This window comes from Momordica charantia (assembly GCF_013281855.1).
Source record: "Momordica charantia cultivar OHB3-1 chromosome 7 unlocalized genomic scaffold, Mcharantia_2.0 BLBB01000007.1, whole genome shotgun sequence".
NCBI lineage: Eukaryota > Viridiplantae > Streptophyta > Magnoliopsida > Cucurbitales > Cucurbitaceae > Momordica > Momordica charantia.
This window is the reverse complement of record NW_028275165.1, coordinates 7,956,826-7,963,519: the sequence shown is the minus strand read 5'-3', so window position 1 is coordinate 7,963,519 and position 6,694 is coordinate 7,956,826.

Genomic DNA, 6,694 nt, shown 5'->3' with positions numbered 1-6,694 from the left:
CCTCTTTTCATCTTTTAAACTCTTTGTATTAATTTTGATTCCCATATTTCTCGACTGCCCTTATGGCATTCGTAGCTAATCACCCTATGTAAGAAGGAGATGTATTAAACTCATTTAAAGGGCTGTAACTTTGCTGTTCTTTATTAATAGTAGTGAATATTGATTTGAAGTTATTTTATTAATCCATTTTCAATATGTTTGTAACGCCCCAGGCCCAGGATTTGGAATCCAGATTCAGCACCTCTTTGCCCCGACATTCTCCTACGACCTGGCTGTGCCACCGTTAAGTTCTAAGCAGGTTCTACTCTGATACCATCTGTAACGCCTCAGGCCCAAAATTCGAAATCCGGATTCGACACCTCTTTGCCCTAGCATTCCCCTGTGACCTGGCCACGTCACCGTCAAGTTCTGAGCCATTTAGAAGAGTGGTGCTCCAAGCCAAGCACGCTTAACTTTGAAGTTCTTATGATTGAGCCACCGAAAAGGAAGTTGCATTTTGTTGGTATAGGTAATGACTATCAATTCTTTTAAGCCTTTCTTGACCATTCTTCCATGATCTTAGAATCCCTCTCATTCGGATGTGGTATCGGTTCATTCATGTACCCCTCCTCTCAAGCTGGACATCCCTCTCATTCACTTTGGGCGAGAGTAGTACTAAGTTGGGTCATCATTTGGCATACATGAATGAACGGATACCACATCTAAATGAGAGGGATCCTGAGATCATGGAGGAATGGTCAAGAAAGACTTAAAAGAATTGATAGTCACTACCTATACCAACAAGGTGCACCTTCCTTTTCGGTGGCTCAATCATAAGAACTCCAAAGTTAAGCGTGCTTGACTTGGAGCAATATTCGATTGGGTGACCTCTTAGTTACTTTACTAGGGAGCATGTGAATGAGAATAAAGCATGTTGAAAGGACTTGTGTTAGTCTGTAGGACGATGGCACGGCCAAGTCGTAGGGGAATGCACGGGCAAAGAGGTGCCGAATTCGGATTCCGAATCCTGGGCCTGGGGCATTACAATGTTTGATCACCATGTTGGAATATCTCCTTGTTAACTTTTGGAAAATTGTAATAGGGAGCGAAAAACTTCATTTCAATCTAGATTCTACTTGAATTAAAAAGTGGGTACTTAGGGATAAGATCCCTCTAGCTTGGTTATAAACTTTTGGAATATGCTGTTAATGTTTGTCTAAGAACCCTAATAGTAGAAAATTTGGGATGTCTAGAAAGGTGTCTTGTCTAGTTGACCACTATTTCACTTTGTTAATGCTGCAGCATCGTTAGAGTAGTCCAAAAGAAGTCACGATTCTTCTGCCCCTTGCACTTTTCTTTTAGAAGAAGTTATTTGTTTGGTTGTTCTTGTTTGATATTTTTGGTGATTATTAAGTTTGTTTATACGTTCTCTTAAATCCCTGAACTGACTTTTATTTATGCTTTTGTGGTTAACAATTGTTTAGCTTAGTGCAATGATTTCTTTGGTAATTATTGATTGTTTGGTACTTAGTCACTGTGGATTCGAACGTTTTATTACTTGCTGCGACGATTGTGTACACGTACATATACAAGAATTGGTAAACAGACATCAAACCAACAGTGCTGTCGTGGAGTTTGCCAGAATATATGGCTGAGCAAGACACATCTAGGTTGGTTCAAACAAAGAATTGGAATGGGACCAAAGGAGATCTTGGCCGGCTCGGCCATAAGGGCGTGGACTCGGTAGACAGTCGAAATACCGAGGTGATAAAACTTTGCTTCACAAACTTAAAGCCACGCATGTTTTTCTCTTCCAATAAGGATGTGCCACGTGTGAGGTAGAAAACCACCTCCAACGGATTAAAATGCAATTTCCCAAAAAAAGCTGAAGTTATTTTATTTAATAGGAAGTTCTTGATCTGAGTGTAGGTTAATTTAGAAATCCTCCTAAACTTGCCTAAATGCATGAGATGCGCACTTGACGCATGACGATTAGACTAACGAAAACCATGTGTTCATGTGAATGCGAACTTCCAATGGTAATATTTAGTATTTATCTTAAATTATGTTTACAAGAATAATGTGTGCATCTACAAATGTGCACTGCCCCAATGTCATGAATGACAAATGATGCTCAATTTTATTTTTCATTTATTATTTTTTTATCACTTGAAAAATGATAACTCATTGACAATGTGTGACAGCATATGATATGTTTTTTATTTAGCTTAACCAATGAATTTGACCCTCAATGCATGATGCAATATTGTATATACCTACTAAAAGCTAGATGGATGCAATATGTATGCATGATACTCATTTTTGTTTTGGCTTAAACAATTGAATGTGACTATGAATGCACAATGCATATTTATGCATGATATCCATATTTGCTTTGGCACAACCAATGAATGTAACTTCGAATACATAGCACATACGCTAGTGCTAGATGAATACATGATATTCATATTTTCAATATTTAACCATGATATGAAAACGATTTATTTTTTGAAGAATATATATGCAAGTGATGTGAATGCATGATTTCTGAAAATACGGTTGAGAGAACAATAAGTTTTTCCATATTTGGTAAATATATTGTTCTTTGTCTACTATTATCCTTCTTATTAGCAAATATTTAACAAAGAATCAAATGGAAAAAAAAAAACAATGTCAACATTGGAGGAAACCTGTCAACTCTTTTTCTTTTTCCTTTTCTTTTGCTTTTGCTTGTTTTTTCCTTTAATGAGTGCCTTCACTTGATAAAAGATATACGCATAAAGGCCATTTCTCAACCATATAGGTTTGCTGGGAGATGCTTTTATGTAGATGTATCTCATGTGATAGTTTAGAGAACTATCAAAAGTGATTCATAACATTGCACATCTTGTTTGATTAAACTGCGTCATAACCTTAACCTCGTAATTGACAAGAATATTGGATTCGAGAACATGAATTTGACATTAGGAACAAGTGAGAGTGGAAATCATAAAGCTCAACGATGAATAAAAGTTAACAGACTTCCTTTTTTAGAGAAAGGGAAACCAAGAGTTCAAAGATATTTTGTCAAATCTCTTGGACAAAAAGAGACTGAATTTTTTTTAGCTTTGGTAAAAAGAATAGTTAAAATGATTCAATTTGTTTGGATAGATAACCATGAAAAATGGTTGCGTACCTCTCCCAAGAGTTCATCTCTGTACTTCACTCCTTCTTTGAGCTTAGCTGAAGACATTTGATAAAATCATCTTTCTAGCCACATGTTATTCTTCACGGAAATGTTGTTGTGGTCCATTTTGAATGTAAAGACCGTCTTTTTAGCCTTAGCTTGGACGTGCAGTTGATACAGTTCACTTTTGAATGCAAATGACCTCTCTTTTTAGCCTTCAACTTCTAAGTGCTTTATGGAATGTTGCTGCAATCCAATCATGTGAGTGTGAAAAGACTAAAAGATTTAATGTGCTAGAAATGCAATCTTCTTAATGCCTTTGTATAAATGACAAAACAACGACAACTTGGCTCCAGTGTAGTAATCCTCAACTTCGCCCCAGTTTGAAAATTTGTAAAGAGGACCTTGAAGCATTTGAAACTACTCTTTAGTGGTGTAAATAGTCGGTTTTCGGATGAAACTGAACCGACCGGAAGGTTGTTGGTTAAAGTTCGGGTCGGGTCGCTTCGGGTTGGGTTGGGTCGGTTTCGATTTTTTCTCTCTCTTTCTCTCTCTCTTCTTCTTCTTCTTCTCTCTCTTCTTCTTCTTGAACCATAGAACACCTAGATCCAAATCCTTCATGTAAAGACCCGAATTTTCGATACGTTTAACGAGGTAATGGTCCTATAATACTTCCTAAACCCTCCTATTTAAGGTAACGTAAAATGTAATGTCCTCATAATGCCACCTGAAATATAGAGGTACACAATAATGTAATGTCCAAAAGAAAATAATGCCCGCCTCCGTGGCTAGGAATCCAATCAAAATGAAATAATCGTTTTGTCTAGTAATCCAGCATACACTAGTAATTCGAATAGTAATAATATCTGCAAAACAATAATCCACCTAAGATGCGGGAATCGAAAAAGAAAATGTCCCGTGAGTTAACCCCAATGTCTAGTTTTTCCCCTAGCAATAAGATGTTAACGCTGTTCGCAATGCACGACATTATCAACTACCCTAATCAACACAGCTAGTGATCCCTCCTCAATCAAACCTCCTCCACGTCATCACCACGGTCGGCCCTGTTCACACTTGAAACAAATAAGGTAGAGGGGGTGAGTACATAACATACTCCGTAAGTAGCCCTCCCTAATTAAACACAACGACATGCTCGTAATCATAACCTCATCAAAACAATAGCAGAAACAACAGATAGGCAACAAGGGATAATAACAGTAGATTAACCTTACCATACAAGCAGCCTAACGCCGGGGTTTCCGGGATTCCAACCACACGACTCACTAGCCCCTGCCCTACTTGAGCTAACACTCGTTCTACCCCCTATGTTGGTACTCCAGGTCTACATCTTCGAGGCGTAACGACTCTTGACATTTATCCCCAAGATATCGACCTCCCTCTACCACGCTTGGTGTTCGACCTTGCCATTTATCCCCAAGGTCTTGAACTGTTACTCATAAGCATCACTTTACGTTAGTCCTCCAAGTCTAACTGTTTGAGTTGTATTGGCCCTTGACATTTATCCCCAAGACCCCAATACTTCTCTACAGAAACTTGACGTTCGGCCTTGCCATTTATCCCCAAGGCCTTGAACTGTGCACCAGTCCTTGAAATTTATCCCCAAGGTACCGATGACAACCCGACGTATTGGTTCTTGACATTTATCCCCAAGACCCCAATACTCCTATACAGAAACCTGAGATTCGGCCTTGCCATTTATCCCCAAGGCATCCACTCAAGGCTTTGCGTAAACAAGCGACTAGTATGCAATTTATCTTCAGACGACCCACTGTTTAACGAACCACTAACCCATCACATCATTCTTGACAATTTCCACTAATCCTCCCAAGACAACCTATAAGCACGTCTGCCACATTTCAATTCACAGCACAATTTACCAGCCTGCTTTTCATTATACCAAACAAAACACTAACACAACAGCTTCCAACAAAAAAATAAAACGATAAAAAAAAACTATATAACAGACTATCAGCACGTGTATTTCATCTTCGACCTGTTCACAAACGTCATAGGCCAATTACTCCCAACCACAATAATCAGAAAAGACCAGTCCCCTCCAACGATACTAAGCCATGCATTTTTATAATGTCCAACAATAAAAATAGTAACATGAAACTCGACACAATCACTAGAAGCCCTAAAAACCAAGACTAACAATCCCTACATGCATGAAATAAATTATTTCAACTAAAAATGAGCACAAAACTACTCCGTTAACACTAAATAACACACGCACTCGCCCCCTGGTGCTACTTACACACTGCTATGCTCCTATATCTTGCGTCAATTCACCACCTAATCAACAATAGACAAACGAAATAATTAATAAAAAATTTCCAACCATCTAAATTCATTATAAGAGATCTTGCAATGTCCATTACCGCAAAAATCGACTTCGTCTAGGTGCGGGTAACTCAGGCCTAACTCGAATAAATGTGGGTTGCGTATATCGAGCCTCTAATGGTTATGGGTAGGCGCCAAAATCGGAAACTGCTGCTGTTGATTACGCTTGTTTACATGCGTAAAAAGAAGGTTTTAGATGCTGTTTTGATTATGTTTTAGCTTTGTTTTGGACTTTTCTCAGTCATTTGAGTTCCAATTCATGAAAAATTCATATATGATGGTTTGTGGTTGGCTTATATTATATTTATGACATTTTAGGACCATTTGGGAGTGGAAATGAATCAAAAGAAGCAAAAAGACTAAAAAATACCTCAGGAGGCGCCAGGCGCCTAGGCTACTGCAGAAAACGTGGTTTTCTTCCAACTTTACCCTTAATGAAACGCGTCTTCCAGTGCGTTTTGGTGGTTCCAACCGATGCATACGTGTAGAAGAAGTGTTCCACTATCAGTTTGAGCATGATTTGGTCAGTCAAAGGAGTTGGAAATGGGTGATCCACCAGCGTTTTAGGACCTACCTAACCAATTATGCACAACTATAAATTCCTGCAGCTGCTCCACCAAAAGGATGAAGCCTTGCTTCCTTCTCTTGATCATTCTTAGTGTTTCTTTGTTGCTTTCTAAGTACTTTTGAGTTGCTTTTAGTTTTTAAATCCCGAGCAGTTTACATTCCTTTACTAAGCTTTTTTTTGTTTCCGTTGTTACTTAGTTATTTTCTACCTATTCAAATTTATAAAAATCCAGCACTTAGCTTATCTTTACTTTGCCTTTATTTTTTTTTAAGAGAATTGTGTTTTTGGAGGACAGAGCATGGTGACACTCCCCCTTGCTTGAAAGAGAAGGGCGAAGCTCTCAATCCCGAGCAAAACTCTCCGTTAGTTAACTTTTGTTTTTCACACATGCATTTCAATTTCAACCATTTTACTTGCTGTATTTTCTTCAATATGTCTTTCTAAATTCCCGTCTCTAGCCCGGTTATGGATATTTAGCCTTTTATTTCTAAAAAGGGTTGCTAAGAAGTAGTGTTTTTGCTTTCCACTCATTGCTCAACATGTTTTCCCAAAAAGTTAGAATTTATAGAAGGCCACTGTAAGTCTTAACGAGTCAATACTGAAAAGGTTGCTTATTT